Here is a 23562-nt window from a genome sequence, read left to right on the forward strand (position 1 = left end):
GCCGCTGGTGCCCAGACCTCAGAGCTGACTGTTGTTGCAAAGCCATGAGCCAGCAGGCATTTGTGACCGCCATTCTCTACCAATATTTTGTTGAATACTTGCTGTGAGCATGGCACCTTACCCAGCCACCTCCCTGGTGGTAGGTGTGCCAGGCACAGGAAAACTAATTAAGACTTTGGAAGGCAGGACTAATGTGTTCCAGTGGTCAGGGACCCTCATTTAATTCCTGGCATCCTGGTCCATGCCAACCTGGTTCTGCCCCTGTGATTATGCCAGCCAAGAAGCAGGAAAGGGAAGATGAACTTTGGTCTGCTCTGAGTTTCCCTGTCCGCAGTGTCTGTCAGATTAAAAATGAGAGGGAAGGAGGCCAGAGAGTCTTCCAGATGGAGAGTTCAGAGGAGGGCACAACCAGATTCCCTCTCCACAGTGACGTTGCTGGGCCATCCGAGCACTGGGCCAGGAGCCAGGAGCAGAGGCTCCTGCCTGACCCTGCAGTGGAGTGGGGACCTGGCAGAATGGTCACCCTTGGCTCAGGGTAGGAGCAGATTCAAATCAGGTGCACTCAGGCCACGTGGTGGAGGTGGAGCATTTAACCCCAAGGCTGGATCGGTCTGGTTAGACATTGGACCCCACTCTTCTTAAGGGTGCTTTCCCCAAGTCACAGGTGGGTAGAGTTGGCAACTGCAGAAACCAAATGGGGAGTTGGTATTCTCCAACCTCTCTGTTTTCTTCCTTTAGAATGAGGCAGGCATGCAGGAAAGGTGACCTTAGTTAGGCTGGAGGCAGCAGTAACAGTGGTGGCCCTTGGACTGACTTGCATGTTCCAGTCAGCAGGGGTTTGGTGAGGTACTGACAGTCACTCTTCATGCCTTTTGGTAGCACAACTTTATAACCGGTTTCAGCATTCATTGAAAAGTATCCGGTGTAGATGCTCCAGGAACAGAGTTTTGCTTAAATTAGAATGATTTTTTAAGTCTAAGGCTATCTGAGGTCTATGTAATGATGGAAAGGTAGCAAATGAGGTTAAACACTGAATATCTGGTTTTGCCCTCCTTATAAATGGATTGTTTTAATATTGCATCTGCAAAACCTCAGTTTCTCCCCAAGAACCTCTTTTTCTCAAATTCAGGCTATTAGAGTTTGGGGGAGGACCTGTGCTATTGGGAACAGAGCTATTTGACTTAAAATGTCATCCCATTCTGAGAAAACATACTGGGTCCATGTTAGGGCATCCCTGTGCAAATGCCACATTGTCAGCATGTCTCCCCCTGGGGTTAGACTAGCCATGGCACCTTCCAGTCCTGTTGGGGTGGTACAATTTACTGCTTACCCATTGCCTGGGCACCAACCCAGCCAGGGTCATGCTCCCTGAGATTTCATGGAATTTGATTTGTCTGTGACTGTATGAATTTTCAGATGCTAATTATTGGCTGATTGGTATTCTGCTCCTCAGATGTCACCTAATGATTTTCCAGAGCTTCTGCTACTTGGTAAATTTATTTTTCTGATGCATGGCAAATATGACAGCATTGAATAGATGTGGCAAGGGCATGTCGTGTTGTGTGCATGTGTCTCAGGCCATAGAAGGGTAGGCTTCAGTATAGAGATAACTTATTGTCTTGTGAAAGCATGGAGTACAAATTAAGAGAATGAATGAAAACCAAGAACAAAACTCAAAACTAACCTTTCCTTAATAATTTGCAATCAATAATTTGCAATCAATTTTCATTTCTAGTAATAATGAAAACTTATAATATTCCTTTATTAAAGAAATTTTATTGAGTATATGTGGCAGACAGTGTTCTAGAAGATGTAGATTTGATATAGAGCAAGACAGATGTGGTCCGTGTTATTGCTGAACTTATGGTCAAATAGAAAGACTTTCCCATACATTTTGACAATATTGATTAGCTCCCCAGGTAAATAACAAAAGTAAGAATTATTCTGGTCACCTCCCTGGACTCTAAATGTATCTGAGTTTCGGAAATTCTGAAAATATTCTATAAGAAATGTGTACATATAAATTGAAATAAAACTTCTAGGAATATATCTGAGAAGTGTTAGGTTTTTGGGGCCTTTGCTGCTATGTCTTATGAGGGTTTAAATTATTATGCAGATTCTTAAATAATTCCATGTGTTTAAAATATTAATTTATCATTAGGTGGTTTAACCAGAGCTGTGTTTTCCAACTGCCTGGTTTTCACCGATATGCAGGAAAAGGTTTTAGAAAGGGGTTTAAGAATCTTCTCTTAGTTGAAAATTGGCTATCATTTGAAAGAATGCTGCAATAATTTGTCTGCAGTAACAGCTCACTGAACGTAGCATAAAAATGAAAACGAGGTCTGAATTTATTCGGTGTCTTCATTCTTGTACCTGAATGCACAGACTCTTTCCTAGGTATGTAAATAATTGTTAAAGACTTAAAGGTCAACAACCAATTCCTTAATATGGCAGTTAAGTCAGGTGAGGGCTGCAGAATGCAACAATAGAGGCAAATCCCTCAGTTTCAGGTAATGTTGCCTTAAGAATGGTGCAGTTGGATGGTACCCAGAGAAAGGTTTCTATTGGGATAAGATGAATCACCATCAAAGCAGGTTTCTATATTTGGGAAAGATATTTGTTTAAATTCAGACCTATTTTTAAGGGAGCTGGGGTTTGGATCCATGGATTGAGAGGCTTGAGGTTTTTAAAGATTTTTTGGAGGGCTATCCTCTGAAAAACCAGGAAGATAAATCAGTGTGTTATTGGCCTGTACTGCTCTACTTCCATGTTTATTTCTTTTAGGAGAACTGAAGCCCAAACTATTTGGATTCATTTAAATTTATGTCTTGCAGGAGGTCAAATGAAGGATACAGAGATTGTCTGCTCTAGAACAAAATATGGATGAATTAGGCATGAGGAAAGTGGGGAGTGGTATAACATTGTAACTGTACGTGAAAATGTTTTCATGGCCTGTAGTTTAGATCCTTGGATTTTTAGGTCAAGGAAAACATGGGAAAGAGAGGGCTAATTTGAGTGCCTATTCCTGACTATTGTCTAGATATCTATACTCTGGAACAAGAACTTTTGGGTTCTGACTTGCTCCCATTTTGGATAGCTAGGACACACACAAACACATACACACACACACATTTTTAGATTTACACAAAGATGTACACAAAGATGGCAGAATCTGCTTGTATTAGTTTATTCAACAAGTACGGTTGTGTGCCACATAATGACATTTCAGTCAATGATGGACTGCATATAGGACCATGGTTTCATAACATTATAATACTGTATTTTTGCCATACCTTTTATATGTTTAGATGTTTAGATACACAAATACTTACCATTGTATTACAATTACTTACAGCATTTAGGACAGTAACATGCTTTACAGGTCTGTCACCTAGGAATAATAGGCTATACCATATAGGATAAGTGTATAGTGGGCTATACTTTCTAGGTTTGTGTAAGTACATGCAGTGATGTTTGTGCAATGACAATATCACCTATGGGTGCATTTCTCAGAATATACTCCCATTACTAAGTGACACATGACTGTTTATTGAATGACTGTTGGGTGCTGGGATAGAATCTGGGGCTTTCAACATGTGAGTAAGGTGGGGTTGGTTTGAACAATAAAGGCCGTAAATTTTAGAGAGCTTAGATTCTAATTAGGGTGAGAAAACATAAACACAAGAGAAAGTAGTACGTTAAGACAATAGCATGGGTTCCTATCATAAGACACTATATGAATATGGTGAGGCCAAATCTCAGTTTAAAACCAGTCCTACCAGCTGTCCCTTTCAACCTTCTCAGGAACCTTCAGTACTTGTTACCCTTTCTCTTCTACACTCACTCTGCATCTTAAATAGATCTTCTCCATTACCTTGATACGTACTCAGCTTTTTTTCTGTTTAAAAACTATACAAACAAACCCTCTTCCAGCCCTTCGTCCTTTAGTTACCACTCTTTCCTCCCCAATCACAGCCAAACTTATCTAGGATTGTCTTTACTCATTGTTTTTGTTTAATGACTTCCACTCTGTCTTAACCAACTCCAAACTGAATTCTGCCTCTATCAGTCCACAAAACAGTTCCTGTTGAGTTCCTCAATGACCTTTATATTGGGCTTTTTTTAGTATTTATATCGCTTGACCTTTCTGTGAATCTTTAGGATTTCGTTTTACTTCTCTGGCAACTGTTCTCTCTCTTATGTAGGATTCATCCTCCTCAACACAACTGTTAGATGTTGAACTTGCTCACGGATCAGTCCTAGGCCCTTTTGTCTTTCTACTTATATTGACTCCCTGGACAGTCGCATCCATATTCACAACTGCAGTTACTTCCTACTTACAGATAACTTACCACTCTCAGGCCTCCCCTCTGAGCTACAGTCCCATCTACCCAACTGCTTACCTGGATATTTTCCTTTAGATGTCTCTAAGGCACTTCAAATTCAATGTATCCACAACCAAACTGGTGATCTCTTTTGACTCCAGATGTGGACCTTCATCCAGTGGGATTTAGTTAAGGTCCTTGTCTAATCCCAATTCAGAAAGGGAAACTGTCATAAAATAGTAATTTTCAAACATATTTTAGAAATCATATTTAATAATTCTTTTCCAACTTTAATGCATTATGATAAGAAACCTTTGATATCTATTGTTTGATATTCTTGAAACTACTTTCAGGCCTACTATATGTTTAATTTTTGCTTATGTTTCATATGTGCTTGTAAAGAATGTTGTGGCAGATTGCATTTTCCAAAGGTGATCACATCAGCACATTTATCCAATCCTGTGCTCTTCTTACAGTGTAACAGACACTTCCTCATTGAGGGTGGCAAGGCTGTTGTTCACTTTCTTTTAGTCTGGGTGGGGGTTTGTGACTGACCTGACCAGTGGAGTGCAGTGTAAATGGTGTTATGTGATTTCTGAGCCTAGGTCGTAAAAAACACAGCTTCTCTCAGAACTTGTCTTTGGAACTCAGCCACCATGTTGTGAGGAAACTCAAGCCACATGGAGAGGCCACATGGACGTATTCCAGCTGCTAGCCCTAGCTGTGGTCTCAGCCAGCCCTGAGCAACAACTGGCAGATATGTGAGGGCATGAGTCTTCAGATGATCCCAGCCCCTAACTTAGATATTTGAGGGCATGAGATTTCAGATGATTCCAGCCCCTAACTTTCAAGTCTCCTACCTGAAGCCTCAGGCGTTATAGCATACAGAAAAGCCATCCTGCTGAACCCTGCCAGGATTCTTGATCTGTAGAAACCGTGAGAGATAATAAATTCTTACTTTTATTTTTAAATATCTAGTTTTTGGATAATTTGTTAGATGTCAATAAAAAATGGGGGGTGGAGCCAAGATGGCCGAATAGGAACAGCTCCAGTCTACAGCTCCCAGCATGAGCGACACAGAAGACAGGTGATTTCTGCATTTCCAACTGAGGTACCAGGTTCATCTCACTGGGGAGAGCCGTACAGTGGGTGCAGCACACTGTGCATGAGCGGAAGCAGGGCGAGGCATTGCCTCACCCGGAAAGCGCAAGGGGTCAGGGAATTCCCTTTCCTAGTCAAAGAGAGGGGTGACAGACGGCACCTGGAAAATTGGGTCACTCCCACCCTAATACTACGCTTTTCCAACAGGCTTAACAAATGGCACACCAGGGGATTATATCCTGCACCTGGCTCGGAGGGTCCTACGCCCATGGAGTCTTGTTCATTGCTAGCACAACAGTCTGAGATCAAACTGCAAGGCAGCAGCGAGGCTGGGGGAGGGGGCTTGAGCAGGTAAACAAAGCAGCCAGGAAGCTCGATCTGGGTGGAGCCCACCACAGCTCAAGGAGGCCTGCCTGTCTCTGTAGGCTCCACCTCTGGGGGCAGGGCACAGACAAACAAAAATTCAACAGGAACCTCTGCAGACTTAAATGTCCCTGTCTGACTGACAGCTTTGAAGAGAGTAGTGGTTCTCCCAGCATGCAGCTTGAGATCTGAGAACAGGCAGACTGCCTCCTCAAGTGGGTCCCTGACCCCCGAGTAGCCTAACTGGGAGGTACCACCCAGTAGGGGTGGTCTAACACCTCACATGGCCGGGTACTCCTCTGAGACAAAACTTCCAGAGGGACGATCAGGCAGCAGCATTTGCGGTTCACCAATATCCACTATTCTGCAGCCAATACTGCTGATACCCAGGCAAACAGGGTCTGGAGTGGACCTCCAGCAAACTCCAACAGACCTGCAGCTGAGCGTCCTGACTGTTAGAAGGAAAACTAACAAAGAGAAAGGACATCCACATCAAAAACCCATCTGTACGTCACCATCATCAAGGACCAAAGGTAGATAAAACCACAAAGATGGGGAAAAAACAGAGCAGAAAAACTGGAAACTCTAAAAATCAGAGCGCCTCTCCTCCTGCAAAGGAACGCAGCTCCTCACCAGCAACGGAACAAAGCTGGACGGAGAAGGACTTTGATGAGTTGAGAGAAGAAGGCTTCAGAAGATCAAACTACTCCGAGCTAAAGGAGGAAGTTCGAACCAATGGCAAAGAAGTTAAAAACCTTGAAAAAAAAATTAGACGAATGGCTAACTAGAATAACCAACATAGAGAAGTCCTTAAAGGACCAGATGGAGCTGAAAACCACGGCACGAGAAGTACGTGATGAATGCAGAAGCCTCAGTAGCCAATGCGATCAACCAGAAGAAAGGGCATCAATGATGGAAGATGAAATGAATGAAATAAAGTGAGAAGAGAAGTTTAGAGAAAAAAGAATAAAAAGAAACAAACAAAGCCTCTAAGAAATATGGGACTATGTGAAAAGACCAAATCTACGTCTGATTGGCGTACCTGAAAGTGACGGGGAGAATGGAACCAAGTTGGAAAACACTCTGCAGGATATTATCCAGGAGAACTTCCCCAACCTAGCAAGGCAGGCCAACATTCAAATTCAGGAAATACAGAGAACGCCACAAAGATACTCTTCAAGAAGAGCAACTCCAAGACACATAATTGTCAGATTCACCAAAGTTGAAATGAAGGAAAAAATGTTAAGGGCGGCCAGAGAGAAAGGTCAGTTTACCCACAAAGGGAAGCCCATCAGACAAACAGCGGATCACTCGGCAGAAACTCTACAAGCCAGAAGAGAGTGGGGGCCGATATTCAACATTCTTAAAGAAAAGAATTTTCAACCCAGAATTTCATATCCAGCCAAACTAAGTTTCATAAGTTAAGGAGAAATAAAATCCTTTACAGACAAGCAAATGCTGAGAAATTTTGTCACTACCAGGCCTGCCCTAATAGAGCTCCTGAAGGAAGCACTAAACTTGGAAAGGAACAACCAGTACCAGCCACTGCAAAAACATGCCAAATTGTAAAGACCATCAAGGCTAGGAAGAAACTGCATCAACTAACAAGCAAAATAACCAGCAAACATCATAATGACAGGATCAAATTCACACATAACAATATTAACCTTAAATGTAAATGGGCTAAATGCTCCAATTAAAAGACACAGATTGGCAAATTGGATAAAGAGTCAAGACCCATCAGTGTGCTGTATTCAGGAGACCCATCTCACGTACAGAGACACACGTAGGCTCAAAATAAAGGATGGAGGAAGACCTACCAAGCAAATGGAAAACAAAACAAGGCAGGAGTTGCAATCCTAGTCTCTGATAAAACAGTCTTTAAACCAACAAAGATCAAAAGAGACAAAGAAGGCCACTGCATAATGGTAAAGGGATCAATTCAACAAGAAGAGCTAACTATCCTAAATATATATGCACCCAATATAGGACCACCCAGATTCATAAAGCAAGTCCTTAGTGACCTACAAAGAGACTTAGACTCCCACACAATAATAATGGGAGACTTTAACACCCCACTGTCAACATTACACAGATCCACGAGACAGAAACTTAACAAGAATATCCAGGAATTGAACTCAGCTCTGCACCAAGCGGACCTAATAGACATCTACAGAACTCTCCACCCCAAATCAACAGAATATACATTCTTTTCAGCACCACACCACACCTATTCCAAAATTGACCACATAGGTGGAACTAAAGCACTCCTCAGCAAATGTGAAAGAACAGAAATTATAAGAAACTGTCTCTCAGACCACAGTGCAATCAAACTAGAACTCAGGATTAAGAAACTCACTCAAAACCGCTCAACTACATGGAAACTGAACAACCTGCTCCTGAATGACTACTGAGTACGTCACGAAACGAAGGCAGAAATAAAGATGTTCTTTGAAACCAATGAGAACAAAGATACAACATACCAGAATCTCTGGGACACATTCAAAGCAATGTGTAGAGGGAAATTTATAGCACTAAATGCCCACAAGAGAAAGCAGGAAGGATCTAAAATTGACACCCTAATATCACAATTACAAGAACCAGAGAAGCAAGAGCAAACACATTCAAAAGCTAGCAGAAGGCAAGAAATAACTAAGATCAGAGCAGAACTGAAGGAAATGGAGACACAAAAAACCCTTCAAAAAATCAATGAATCCAGGAGCTGGTTTTTTGAAAAGATCAACAAAATTGATCGACTGCTAGCAAGACTAATAAAGAAGAAAAGAGAAAAGAATCAAATAGACACAATAAAAAATGATAAAGGGGATATCACCACTGATCCCACAGAAATACAAACTACCATCAGAGAATACTATAAAGAAATAAGTACTATAAAGAAACAAATACTCTACGCAAATAAGCTAGAAAATCTGAAGAATTGGATAAATTCCCAGACACATGCACCCTCCCAAGACTAAACCAGGAAGAAGTTGAATCTCTGAATAGACCAATAACAGGCTCTGAAATTGAGGCAATAATTAATAGCTTACCAACCAAAAAAAATCCAGGACCAGATGGATTCACAGCTGAATTCTACCAGAGGTACAAGGAGGAACTGGTACCATTCCTTCTGAAACTTCCAATCAATAGAAAAAGAGGGAATCCTCCCTAACTCATTTTATGAGGCCAGCATCATCTTGATACCAAAGCCTGGCAGAGACACAACAAAAAAAGAGAATTTTAGACCAATATCCCTGATGAACATCGATGCAGAAATCCTCAGTAAAATGCTGGCAAACTGAATCCAGCAGCACATCAAAAAGCTTATACACCATGATCAAGTGGGCTTCATCCCTGGGATGCAAGGCTGGTTCAACATATGCAAATCAATAAATGTAATCCAGCATATAAATGGAACCAAAGACAAAAACCACATGATTATCTCAATAGATGCAGAAAAGGCCTTTGACAAAATTCAACAACCTTTCATGCTAAAAACTCTCAATAAATTAGATATTGATGGGACGTATCTCAAAATAATAAGAGCTATCTATGACAAACCCACAGCCAATATCATACTGAATGGACAAAAACTGGAAGCATTCCCTTTGAAAACTGGCACAAGACAGGGATGCCCTCTCTCACCACTCCTATTCGACATAGTGTTGGAAGTTCTGGCCAGGGCAATCAGGCAGGAGAAGGAAATAAAGGGCATTTGGTTAGGAAAGAGGAAGTCAAATGGTCTCTGTTTGCAGGTGACATGATTGTATATCTAGAAAACCCTATGGTCTCAGCCCAAAATCTCCTTAAGCTGATTAGCAACTTCAGCAAAGTCTCAGGATACAAAATCAATGTGCAAAAATCAGAAGCATTCTTTTACACCAGTAAGAGACAAACAGAGAGCCAAATCATGAGTGAACTCCCATTCACAATTGCCTCAAAGAGAATAAAATACCTAGGAATCCAACTTACAAGGGATGTGAAGGACCTCTTCAAGGAGAACTACAAACCACTGCTCAATGAAATCAAAGAGGATACAAACAAATGGAAGAACATTCCATGCTCATGGGTAGGAAGAATCAATATCGTGAAAATGGCCATACTGCCCAAGGTAATTTATAGATTCAATGCCATCCCCTTCAAGCTACCAATGACTTCCCTCACAGAATTGGAGAAAACTACTTTAAAGTTCATATGGAACCAAAAAAGAGCCCACATTGCCAAGTCAATCCTCAGCCAAAAGAACAAAGCTGGAGGCATCACGCTACCTGACTTCAAACTATACTACAAGGCTACAGTAACCAAAACAGCATGGTACTGGTACCAAAACAGAGATATAGACCAATGGAACAGAACAGAGCCCTCAGAAGTAATGCTGCATATCTACAACCATCTGACCTTTGACAAACCTGACAAAAACAAGCAATGGGGAAAGGATTCCCTATTTAATAAATGGTGCTGGGAAAACTGCTGGCCATGTGTAGAAAGCTGCAACTGGATCCCTTCCTTACACCTTATACAAAAGTTAATTCAAGATGGATTAAAGACTTACATGTTAGACCTAAAACCATAAAAACCCTAGAAGACAACCTAGGCAATACCATTCAGGACATAGGCATGAGCAAGGACTTCATGTCTAAAACACCAAAAGCAATGGCAACAAAAGCCAAAATTGACAAATGGGATCTAATTAAACTAAAGAGCTTCTGCACAGCAAAAGAAACTACCATCAGAGTAAGCAGGCAACCTACAGAATGGGAGAAAATTTTTGCAACCTACTCATCTGACAAAGGGCTAATATCCAGACTCTACAATGACCTCAAACAAATTTACGAGACAAAAACAACCCCATCAAAAAGTGGGTGAAGGATATGAACAGACACTTCTCAAAAGAAGACATTTATGCAGCCAGAAGACACATGAAAAATTGGTCATCATCACTGGCCATCAGAGACATGCAAATCAAAACCACAATGAGATAGCATCTCACACCAGTTAGAATGGCCATCATTAAAAAGTCAGGAAGCAACAGGTGCTGGAGAGGATGTGGAGAAACAGGAACACTTTTACACTGTTGTTGGGACCATAAACTAGTTCAGCCATTGTGGAAGTCAGTGTGGCGATTCCTCAGGGATCTAGAACTACAATTACCATTTGACCCAGCCATCCCATTACTGGGTATATACCCAAAGTATGATAAATCATGCTGCTATAAAGACACATGCACATGTATGTTTATTGCGGCACTATTCGCAATAGCAAAGACTTGGAACTGACCCAAATGTCCAACAACGATAGACTGGATTAAGAAAATGTGGCACATATACACCATGGAATACTATGCAGCCATAAAAAATGATGAGTTCATGTCCTTTGTAGGGACATGGATGAAGCTGGAACCCATCATTCTCAGCAAACTATCCTAAGGACAAAAAACCAAACACCGCATGTTCTCACTCATAGGTGGGAATTGAACAATGAGAACACATGGACACAGGAAGGGGAACATCACCCACCGGGGACTGTTGTGGTGTGGAGGGAGAGGGGAGCGATAGCATTAGGAGATATACCTAATGCTAAATGATGAGTTAATGGGTGCAGCACAGCAACATGGCACAGGTATACATGTGTAACAGACTTGCACGTTGTGCACATGTACCCTAAAACTTAAAGTATAATAATAATAAAATTAAAAAAACGAATATAAATACTTTCTCTTCTATTATTGCTAACTTCAGTCATGCCTAACAATAACTTATTCCATCAGCTTTTTTTTGGTTCCTATTTCCTTGGTGTGTACTTACCCACACTTTTCTTTTCAAAACTTATGTTTAAATTTGTTTCTTATAAACAACACATAGCAAGATTTTAAAACATTCGTTTGGATAAAATTTTAACAGATGTGCTTACCCTGATTCCTGACACTGTTGGACTTAGTAAAATATTTTCTTTTGTATTTTCTGTTCAGCGTGTTTTCCTTTGCTTCTTTCTCCCTTCCATTTCAATGTTGTACAGAGAATAGATTGCATTTACTCCATGGTGTTTCCCCTATTGATTTGGAAATTTCTATTCTTTTGGTGGTTACTCTTATATGTTTTAAAATTCGGAAATAAGGTGGGCAAAGGACATGAACAGACACTTCTCAAAAGAAGACATTTATGCAGCCAAAAAACACATGAAGAAATGCTCATCATCACTGGCCGTCAGAGAAATGCAAATCAAAACCACAGTGAGATACCATCTCACACCAGTTAGAATGGCCATCATTAAAAAGTCAGGAAACAACAGGTGCTGGAGAGGATGTGGAGAAATAGGAACACTTTTACACTGTTGGTGGGACTGTAAACTAGTTCAACCATTGTGGAAGTCAGTGTGGCGATTCCTCAGGGATCTAGAACTAGAAATACCATTTGACCCAGCCATCCCATTACTGGGTATATACCCAAAGGACTATAAATCATGCTGCTATAAAGACACATGCAAACACATGCTTATTGCGGCACTATTCACAATACCAAAGAGTTGGAACCAACCCAAATGTCCAACAACGATAGACTGGATTAAGAAAATGTGGCACATATACACCATGGAATACTATGCAGCCATAAAAAATGATGAGTTCATGTCCTTTGTAGGGACATGGATGAAACTGGAAAACATCATTCTCAGTAAACTATCGCAAGGACAAAAAACCAAACACCGCATGTTCTCACTCATAGGTGGGAATTGAACAATGAGAACTCATAGACACAGGAAGGGGAACATCACATTCCAGGGACTGTTGTGGGTTGGGGGTAGGGGGTAGGGACAGCATTAGGAGATATACCTAATGCTAAATGACGAGTTAATGGGTGCAGGAAATCAACATGGCACATGGATACATATGTGACAAACCTGCACATTATGCACATGTACCCTAAAACCTAAAGTATAATAAAAAAAAAAAAGAAAAAAAAAAGAAAAAAAAATAAAATTCGGAAATAGAGCATACATGCAAAATAATTTGTGCAAGGATACATATGCAGTTTAAAGAAAATAATAAACTGATTGTCTAGATACCTCTTTCTAGGCCAAGAAACAGCGCATTACCAGATTCCAGAATCCCCCCCATCCCTCTCATGTATTCTATCTCCTCTCCCACTCTCCTGATAAAGATAGCCTGAATTCTATGTAAATTTCTTCCCTGACTTTATTTTGTTTTATACCACTTATACTTTATATTCAAAAACAACACAGTATTTATTTTGCCTTTTTGAATGTTATACAAATAGAATAATATGTATAGCTTTCTGTGACTTGCTTCTTTTGTTTTACATCATATTTGAGAGGTATCTGTGTTGATGTGGGTAACTGTTTCATTGATTTTTCCAAAGTTATATAATAATCCATTCTAAGAATATGTAAAAAAAGTGTTTATCATATTGCTGATAGATGTTTGGGTTGTTTTCTGTATTTTTTGCCATCTTGGCAATACATTTGTAGAATGTCAACATTCTACAAATCTCTGTGAGTACGTGTGTAAGGGCCTCTGGCTATATAGACAGAGAAAGAAATGCTGGTTATCCTTAACAAGTTAATCAGTAGTTTTAATGCACATCTTTAATGCCTTAAGTAGTATTTCTGTCCTTCTTCTAAACAATTTATTACCCCCTTCTTTATTCCATATGATTGTGATAAACCACTCAGTTTCACTTTATTGGCAAACGCTAAAAATTGTTTTGTTTTGTTTTTTTAAAAGTAGGGCTTAATAATTATTAATCAATACCCATTACTTATTATTAAAGTTACTAGATTTACCATCATGCTTACTAATTTCTCTGTTCACTATTGCTTCTTGTTTCTCACTCCTTCCTTCTGGGATAAATTCCCACTTATTCAAGCATATCTTATTTTAGTATTTCTTTTGGCAAAAGTAAACTGTGAGCACTAAACAATCTTTTTTTTTTTTTGAAAAATGTTCTTATTTATCTATTGTTCTCTATTATTCTTGAATGATAGGTTTAGCATGGGCTTATTTTTTATTTTTATTTTTTGAGAAAAAGTTTCTCTCTTTTTGCCAAGGCTGGAGTGCAATGGCGCAATTTCAGCTCACTGCAACCTCTGCCTCCTGGGTTCAAGCGATCCTCCTGCCTCAGCCTCCTGAGTAGCTGGGATTACAGGCGCCCACCACCACGCCCAGCTAATTTTTATATTTTAGTAGAGACAAGATTTCACCACGTTGGCCAGGCTGGTCTCAAACTCCTGACTTCAGGTGATCTACCTGCCTTGGCGTCCCAAAGTGCTGGGATTACAGGCGTGAGACAGTGTCCGGACTGTTGCTTTACTTTTATTTTTGCTGATGACATGTTCTTTTGCCAGAAGTCTCTTTTTTTTTTCCTTCTCTGGTTGACTTTAAGACTTTATTTTTATCTCTGCATTCTGTGGTTTCATTCTGATGTATCAAAGCATGGATTTGCTTTTATTTATCTTTTTGAGATATTGGTATACTTTTTCAAGAGGACTCATGTCTTTCATTCTAGAAACTCTACATCCATATAGTTTTATATTGGCTTTTTCTCTCTTTTTTTTTTTTAACTAAAAAGTAAACTTTAATGTCGAAAATGCAAACTTGGGGAAGACAGAAAAGATCACGCACAAGGCTGTCACTTCACACTTGGAAGGTTGCACAGCGGCCGGGCAGAGGCGCTCCTCACTTCCCAGACGGTTGGGCGGCCTGGCAGAGGCGCTCCTCACTTCCCAGACAGGGTGGCTGCCGGGCAGAGGTGCTCCTCACTTCCCGGACAGGGCAGCAGCCGGGCAGAGGGGCTCCTCACTTCCCAGATAGCTGGGTGGCCGGGCAGAGGGGCTCCTCACTTCCCTGATGGTTGGCGGCTGAGCAGAGGCTCTTCTCACTTCCCAGACGGCTTTTTCTCTTTCTTTTGGGCTTGGCTATATGTATGTGTGTGTGTGTGTGTGTGTGTGTGTTTATGTATCTATGTGCGTGTATATATATGTGGGTATATATATACACATGTGTATGTATATATGTACACGTGTGTATATATATGCACATATGTATATACATATACACACACATATATACACACATACACACACATATATGTATTTTAAGTCATCATTGTATTTTGTTTAGCATTTCTGTGCTTGAAGTGGAAAGGGATTCAGCTCAATCTCCATGTTATCAGATTATTCATCTCTTAGATTTCACAAGTGCCATATTATACTATTTTATCTAGTATTCTCCAAACTATGCTTGTTCTAAACTCATTGGTAAACCGTGTAGCTCAGGGCGAAGGAGAAATTTCTGATGCTGTCCCATAGAATGGACTTATCTCCTGCATTAATAGTCTGAAATTTACATCTTAGCCCGTTAGTCTGACCTGTTCTTTGGTGGTCATGCATTCTTTGGTGGAATAGAGGGATGTGGAAGGAAGTAGCCCAGTAAAAGCTAAAACAATCCCTTCAGATATTGAAGGGAAAAAAAAGAACCGTGAAAAAACTATGGTGTAGTTGTCTGTCCCCAACTACTGCACCTTTCAGAGATGTTAGGACCTAGCCAAAAATGAGAGAAAGAGTCATATTCCCATTACTAGTGGCTATAGAGTCACCTTATGAGTAAGGTTGGGTGATTAAAGAACCAGCTTCATGAAACTGTAAGTTATTACTGTTGCTTTTGCAGATCTTTTGTCACATTGATTTGTGTGTGGTCAGTGCATAGTATTTATGTTTTGATCACAGAGAGCTGAAGTGAACAAGATTTGATTTGAAATGTCAAGTTGTGGCTTCCTCTGTTTTGTGAGTTTCTTCTGAGAGACGGCTGCAGTCTACGTACAGGAAGGGCGATTCTCCCTGTAATCCTGCACACATATATTACGGAGCAAGTGATGAGGTTTATATTAGAAGGACCATGCACGTCGTATAAATGGAATAGGCATCCCTAAGTGAAACTTTTTCAGAGAAATGGAAATAGAGCATGCAAGAAAGATGACAAAAATAAGAAAATAAAATGCTTAGTCAGATTGAGTGTGTCACACTCATGTTTAATTTGATTTTCATCTCTCTACTTTATAAGCCGTTCCCATTCTGTTGAGGAGTACACACTCCAAAAGATTTGACTGTAGATTTGGCCAAGGTTTGTGTGCTTCAATTCTGGGTAGATGTGTGCACCATTTTCAGTTTCTGACTGTCTTTTTTTGGCCTCTTGTGCGGGAGGTATGAGGCACAAGTTTTATCAATGGTTTATTTGGCTAGCACCATATACCATGGCATATGGAAATTCTATTTAGAGACATGGGGAGAAAATGTTTGTTGTTTTACTCACAGACAACTCTGTCTTTCATTTTTATCTCTTTGTAGCTTTGAAGCTCAGGAAAGAAGAGAAATCCATTGAGAACAGTCTGTAAAGGTAAGTGTATTTATTACATGGCCTTGACAAACATTGCCTTTACAACATTGATTTTTCTTTTATTCAGAGATTTAAACACTTGGACTAAAGATATAGCTGACAGGACAACTTCCTTAACCACCTGCTTGTCCTCCCTGTTAGGCAAAAGTGCTGAGCAATAGTTAGCAGAGAGCAGGAGGAAATAAAATGATGTGTTGAGAGCAGACAAATGCAATTGTATGCTTGCTGACTTTTGCTTTCTTCTCAGCACTTAAGACATTCCAATGGAGCTAAGTTTACTAAGATTAATGCTAGATTGAAAAAGAATGCACTTGTACCACTTCTGGCCAATAGTTAAATAAAACTAGCTGGCCAAATAAAGCATTTAAAATAAAATGCAGAGTGGCATTTCAATTGGGTTGGATGAAATTTATTGCGAAAGTCAGTTGTGCAGTTGCATGGAAGAACCAGTTTTGTAGAAAGAAAAGAGCCACTGAATTTGGTGTATCTAATTTCATTCCACCCAGTCACTCTGAGCCCTAAATGAATTACAGGAAATGAACTTCCAAGCTTGAAGCAATGGGAAAAGTACCTACTTGGCCTCTTGTGAAACATTGCAATCAAGTTGGTTTTTACATGGAAAAATGTAATTGTTTCCTCTTTGCTAGGTATATTTATGAGCATACCTCTGTACAGCATTGTTCTTTGATTCATTGTTTAATTTCTGTTCTGCATGAAGTATTTTAATTTAAAGAATTCATTCTGGGCAATTATAGGGCTGCAGTTTCATCAAGAGTCTTTGGTGGCCAGGGTGAAATATGCTATAATTTTACATTTGTTTTCATCATAAATTACATTTTGGACACTTTTAGGGTTTTTTCTGTCATTTTTATTACAGCAGTCATAACTATGACCACTTTAGTTAAAGTTGAAAAGCCATTTTGATTTACCTTATACTTTAAGTTCTTCCTAACTTCTTGACAAATCGACTTCTGGGGCTGAATTTTTCATGTTTATTTGGAGGGCAAAGAAGAATTTTACAGGGATATTGGAGAAAACCCCTTTTAGATAATCAAAATATGAGTTCTAAAAAAATCCTCTTTTCTTAGGATTTGCTTTGGGGCAACTAAACTCTGGTGCATGAAAACTGGTTGGCTTGGAATTTTGCCATAATTGTTGAACATAAGTGAAGAAAATACTATCTTAAGCAGTAGATAATTCTTATTTTTGGCCATATAACTACATGTCTCTGGACCACTGAGCCACATCTTGGAATAAAGAAATATTTGATAGCTTTTAGAAATAAATGCTCATAAATAATTGGATTTAGTGGTGATGTAGCCATCTTGACAGCTTTGTAATCTTTTGGCACAGATACGGTGCTTCCTTTCCTCTTGGGGAATGTTTCCACACAGGCACAGTCCATTTTCTGTATTCTCAGTGAAAAGCTTTTGTTGAATTGGTACTCTGGAATCAGACATGGATTTAGTCATGATTTGGCTTTTACTAGCTATTGGACTGCAGACAACTTATTCACCCTCTTAGAGTCTCAGTTTCCTGATCTGTGAAGTGGGGATAATACTGTTTTTGGCTTCATGTAATTGTGGAGAATTAAATGAAGTATTCTGTGTCAAGGACTTAGAAGTCCTGGCCCATGATAAGTGCTCAGTAGATGTGAGCTGCCACTGCTCTTATTAATATCATCATCATTATCATCATCATCATCATCGGCAGCAGCAGCAACAACAACAGCATCCTTATGAATTTATTCATTATACATTTTTATAAGTCTATTCTTTTTAGAAGCTTCAGGATAATATTTCTAAAATAAGCGTGTTGCTACCAAAGAAGGGAAAATTCTGCTTGGTCCTTAGGAATCAAATGAAAAGGTAACTTTCAGGTAATACAGGAAGTGAGGCCTCTGGAAGTGAAAAGTTATTAGGCTGAAGTTTTGTAGGTATTAGGAAAACTACCTTCTTTTGTTGTCATCAATTACTAATTAATAGTCTTGAGAAATTAGGAATCTACTGCTAGTTAGCTTCTTCAAGAATTTTTAAAGAAAGCCTTGGTAGTATAGAGGGAACCACCCCACCAACTTTTTTTTTTTTTTCTGTTGTGTATATGTTTTTCCTTCCTAACAGCACCTTTATTTCTCTTTGAGGTAATTAGGCTAGTGGAACTGTAACCAGGGACCCTACTCAGGGGCCTGCCCCCAGCCTATGGATGGGTGTATGACCACAAGCTTGGCTAAGTAAATGCTCCTTCTTTGGAATTTGATTCTTTAGCTAAAGGATTCTCCCTTGTCCTAGGTGGGCATTCTGATCTGCCAACATGTACTATGAGACCACTGTTGCCTCCATGTCTGTCTTGGCTAGTCATGGCCTCCAAATCTTATTTTCCATTCTGCCATGGATTGGCTGAGACTCCAATATCCTTCCAATAATTCTTAAATTAGCCAATTGATTTCTTCTGCTTGCAACTACAGAACCCTAATTGATAGTACAGTCTATTTATTAGTGAGCTAGATTTGGAATAAATATGGTGTGTTTGGAGGTTTACGATTAAAATGCCACTCATTACTTTCTTTCATCATGTGTAAGTAGCTCAGTGTTTTGCAGTAGATTACAAAAAGTACAGAGTTCTTTATTAGACTCTCAAAAAAGGGTTCTTTTGCTGAACTTCCTAGTACTCCTGTGTTTGGTACAGAGAAGTCACTCTTGGCTGCTTCTCTTAGCTCTCAAAGAATGTGTATGTATGTGGGGGTAGAGCTGGAAATGAGAAGAGAAGCAGAGAAGTCATCCCTCCCAATTTCTGGGGCCCTGGTCTCTTTGTGTCATGGGGATTGTGGAGGGACTGAGATTTTCTTTGGTTTACCCCCAGCAACCCCAAACACAACAGGTATATTCTTTAGACATTTGTCTACTTTTCTCTGAATTTTTATTTCAGTAGGGTAAGAACATTGTTCTTACCCTACTGAACACCTTCTTTTAATTGATGTGTAAAATGTGATTGAAAACTCAATTACTTCCAGTTCTGGCATTGCTTGTGGAATGCAGAATGAGAATGGAATGGGCAAATTTTCTCTATTTCCCCTTGTGTCTTATTTGTTGACTACTTCTGTGCTCTGTGCAGTGCCTAAAACAAAACTAGTTAATTTTTTTTAACAGGGATATCAAATTTTGCACTCCTACTGTGAATAAATAGCATGATAGTATTATATGGTAGAAAGAGGCTTAGCTGGGGTATTAGGAAACATTCCTTCTAGTTTTGGCTCTGCCATTTGCTAGCTTTGTGACTCTGTGCAAGATTCCTAACTTTCTTTAAGATCTCAGGTTCCTCACCTGTAAAATGAGGATAACTTTTGCCCTATTTATTGCACAGGGCTGTTTTGAGGATCACATGAAGACAGTATATATGAAAGTGCTTAGTAAATTTTAACAAATGCATAACATCAGTGTATCACTATCATGTGATGAATATTTCTTAAACAGATGAAAATTTGAGGGGCTTGTTTTAGGAGGCTGAGTAGGAAAAAAAGACAAATTAAACAACAACAACGACAGCAACAACAACAACAACAACAACCTTGCATAGTGCTTGTGCTGGGTATTCATTTGTGCTTCCAGCTCCTCTCTCTTCTAAACGGCTCTGCACCAAGGGCCTAACCTCTATTGCAGGCATTCCCTGGGCTCCTTTGTTTGCTGGCTTTCTGTTGTGTTAGCCAGGGGAAGGAACTGGATGAAGACCGGGAAACACGACGTTGAAATATTCTTCCCTACTTTCTTCCCTGCAGCACTGTGGGTTGGCAATGGCTGTATCCCTCTAAGGAAGGCCACAGTTCCTGTTGGGGCCTCTCTTCAGCGGCTACCGCTCTTTCTACTGTCTGGTAACTGCCTCTTCCCTTTCCCCCTTTGAGTCTGGAGTGTTAATGGAATTTTTGCTAACTCCAGCACACTAGACCATCCCTTAGTGGTCTTCCCTTAACCCTGCCTTCACCCCAGGTGAAAATGTCATCTTCCTGCTGTGACCTTGATTGTACAAAGGAACTTTTTTCTTTATATATTTTTCCACCATCCTCAGCCCAATTCAGCAAATGTCTTTTTAGGATTTAGAGTGTGCCAGGGAAAAAGTAAGTCTTTATCGTACACTTTTAAGAAATGGACATTTTGATTGCATAGTTGGAGGTATTATATCTTTTTTTTTAAAAGCAAGTTTTGGTAAATTGAAAAGCTTTATAGTAACCTCAGTATATAAGGAAATACCATATTGTACTTATATGCATTACAAATTACCTTTTACATTTTATTTTTATTTTTATCAAAGCAGTGTATCTACATTGTTTAAATAAAATAGCATTAAAAAGCAAATATTTAAAAACTGCAACATCTATGCCTTCTTTCTACCTCTCTCTGGATTGCTTCCCCAGAATTAGCGACTGTCTATTCTGATATTTCTGGTGTTTACCTCTCTCTTTCTAAATAATGTACTTATATTATTTTGTCCTAATTTATCAATTTTAGCAGTAGCTCTCTGATCCTTTCCACTCCTACCACTTCTGGTCCCCAGAGCCTCCTGACATAGTTATATTACAATTTTTATTTAAATCAACAGGTAATATTTACATTATCATGATTATGTATTTTTTTCTGTTGCTAAGCCAACTGGTATTTATTATGTTTTCTTTAATATAAAATTTTTTGTCTTTCTTGGAATTAATATGTGCTTTTAAAAAAATTTGCCTACTTTAGGCATCTACCTTATAAGGTAGGTAGTAACAGCATGTCAAATTTATACGTGGGTCATATTGTAGAAATTGAGACTTAATGCTAAGTATTTTTTCCAAGGTCACATGGCTAATAAGTGTTAGAACTGGGAGAAGACACCAGCCAGTCTGTTCACAGAGCCCGCATTCTTAATCATTATATTACTTACAAATACTGTTACTTCAGTTATTCTGATGGCTACTTAAAAAAAATTCCTGGGTTCTATCTTCAGAGATTCAAAATCAGTGGGGCTGAGATGGAGAACCAAAATCTGTATTGTAGAAAGCTCTAGGGGTGATTCCATTGATCAGCAGGTTTGAGAACTTCTGTTCCATATCCTATCATTACTGTAATTACCATCATCACAGTCGTGATCATCAACATCATTATCATCTTCATCATCATCACCACCACTACCATCAGCAATAACAAATGACTGTCTTGCTCAGTGCTCTCGGTAACTGACTAGAAATCCTGGTGTCTGTTAAAGCAGCTACCTTTTGACTTCAAGGTGAGATCATCATACTAGCAGGTGATTCAGTAATAATTCATCTGGCCATTTTTTTTTTCTCTTTTTTTGAGAAATGCTTTGGGAGAAATTGTGCCCCATAGAAGTAGACAAGCTTATTTTTTTTCAGCTTAGCCGGTTGTTGCTTTATCTGGTACAAAAGCAATGAGAACTTTGTCCCTGTACTTAACTCTGACCTTTAAGAGACTTTTTTTTTTTTTTCTTTTTTCCCTGAGAGTTCCCTAAATGACATCTGGGGAAATACAAAGTCCTAGTGAAAGAGAAACTTTGAAGTCTTTGTTCTGTTTGATTTCCACTTCCCCCACTATCACACCCCCCACTAACCACCCCCCTCGCCCCTTGCTTATGGCATTTCTTGTTTATCACGTATGAGAGAAGCAATAAAATTTGGCCTGGGGTTTTCTCATCCCTAGGTGTGAAATTACTTCAGAACTATAATAATAATACTTTGCATTTGTATGGTGCTTTTATTTGAAGATCTAAAAGTGTTCCTTTGGTGTTAATAGAGCTTCCCATCACCCTCTGAAGTAGGTAAGTATTATTAGAGGATATTTCCTTCAAGAATATTTTCACTTTACATACCATGTGTGACTTGAAAATGTTTTTGTATTATTTGGGAATCTCAACTCTTTAAAGTGTCATACATATAAGGCAATTCTTTTATTTATATTCAATCTTCATTAATGCCCAGGACATTGAGGGAAATACAATTCCTCATAAATGAATGTGGCGTTGTTTAGAAAGTATTAGAATAAAAGCAGTTTGGTATTGCCTTTTATTGGAATGTTTTGAAAATATTTAATAATGCTCATTAGCTACAGAACTACCTCTTGTACAGTTAGTTTTCCTTTTTTTAAAGTAGCAGGATTTGCAGGAAGGAAAATATTAAATAACTAGTGGTGTCGGGGCTTAGAACCCAATCCTCCAAAGTATGGTACCTTAGCATGCTGAGTACTTTGAACTGAAGGAAATACATTGGAAAGCCCTCAGAACCAAGGTCTTTCTGGCAGTCTCCCATAATCCTGTCTCCTACTTCTCTTCCGCCCCTTAAGCAAGTCATATAAACCAGATTTCCTCTTCCCTAAGATGGGTCGTAGAAACTAGACGGTCTCTTCCCCACAGCAAGCCATTAAACCTAGAAAAGTCACTCTCTTCCTTCTCCCTTGAAGATCCTCATTCCACAGGGGCCCTGCTCCATACTGGGGAGAAAGAATGTTACACAGAGAGGCCAAGAAGAATCTGGACAGTCAGGCCTTGCTGGTCCCCACCCCCACCCCCACCACCACCAATCTATTTTCTATTTCCAGTAGAACACACCCCTTTTGTTCTACCGCATTTCTACACAGCTGTGCATTCTTCACTGAACCTAAGCATAAAAACTATTTTCCTTGAGTCTTTGGGTCTTCATTTTGGAAGGCTGCTATGTCACATAAAACTTTGATTAAATACATTTGCTATGCTTTTCTCTTGCTGACCTGTCTTTTGTTATAGGAGTGTCGGTTGTGACTCTCGTGAGAGGTGAAGAAAGGTATCACACCTTTCCACCCCTACAGTGGGAACTTGGCCTGGTATTATGGAATCCTTTGGTTGTTCATGATGTGTCAAATCAACTAAAAATACAAACTGAGTGTGCATTCTGATTTAAAGATTTCATTCTGAAAAATTGTTTTGAATGCTGCATGAATTGCAAGCATGCATACATGCATAACTGGTTACTTTTTTTTTCTTCTATATGTTGGGAAGTTCTAAGTGGTATTTGGAGTGTCTACTCACTTAAGGTCATTGATGCAAAAATGCTGCAGGTCTGTTATAGCAGAAAACATTTTTAAAAAGGCCCTCTGAACTTTAGTCCACACTGGTCACCATGAGACGCTTCTTGTCCATGCAGTGTTGTGTAGCTCTGTTGTATCCGTGCAAAGAAGGCTGGGATTTTCACTGTGGCTTCAAGGCCTTAGTAGTCATTTTCCCAGTATCCCATCACTATCCCGATCAAAAGTCCTGTCACCTCTCTAGAGTTCTGCCAGGAAGCAGAGTGCCAGCGTCCACTACTTTAAGGAACTGCTCCAGCTTCTCTCCAACACCAAGAAAGCCCAATCC

General features: G+C 39.6%; 1 protein-coding gene across 4 annotated transcripts in view; it reads left to right on the top strand.

Moving 5' to 3' along the window:
* FHIT (fragile histidine triad diadenosine triphosphatase) overlaps positions 1–23562 on the top strand; it is a 1530527-nt gene that overhangs the window by 37065 nt on the left and 1469900 nt on the right. For all 4 annotated transcript variants that reach the window (XM_030801707.1, XM_030801706.1, XM_030801712.1 and 1 more), the window contains exon 2: positions 16146–16194. The gene's annotated coding sequence lies outside the window, so the exon portion shown is untranslated. The remainder of the gene's footprint in view (positions 1–16145; positions 16195–23562) is intronic.

The sequence above is a fragment of the Nomascus leucogenys genome, chromosome 21 (genome assembly GCF_006542625.1).
Source record: "Nomascus leucogenys isolate Asia chromosome 21, Asia_NLE_v1, whole genome shotgun sequence".
In the NCBI taxonomy this organism is placed as follows: domain Eukaryota; kingdom Metazoa; phylum Chordata; class Mammalia; order Primates; family Hylobatidae; genus Nomascus; species Nomascus leucogenys.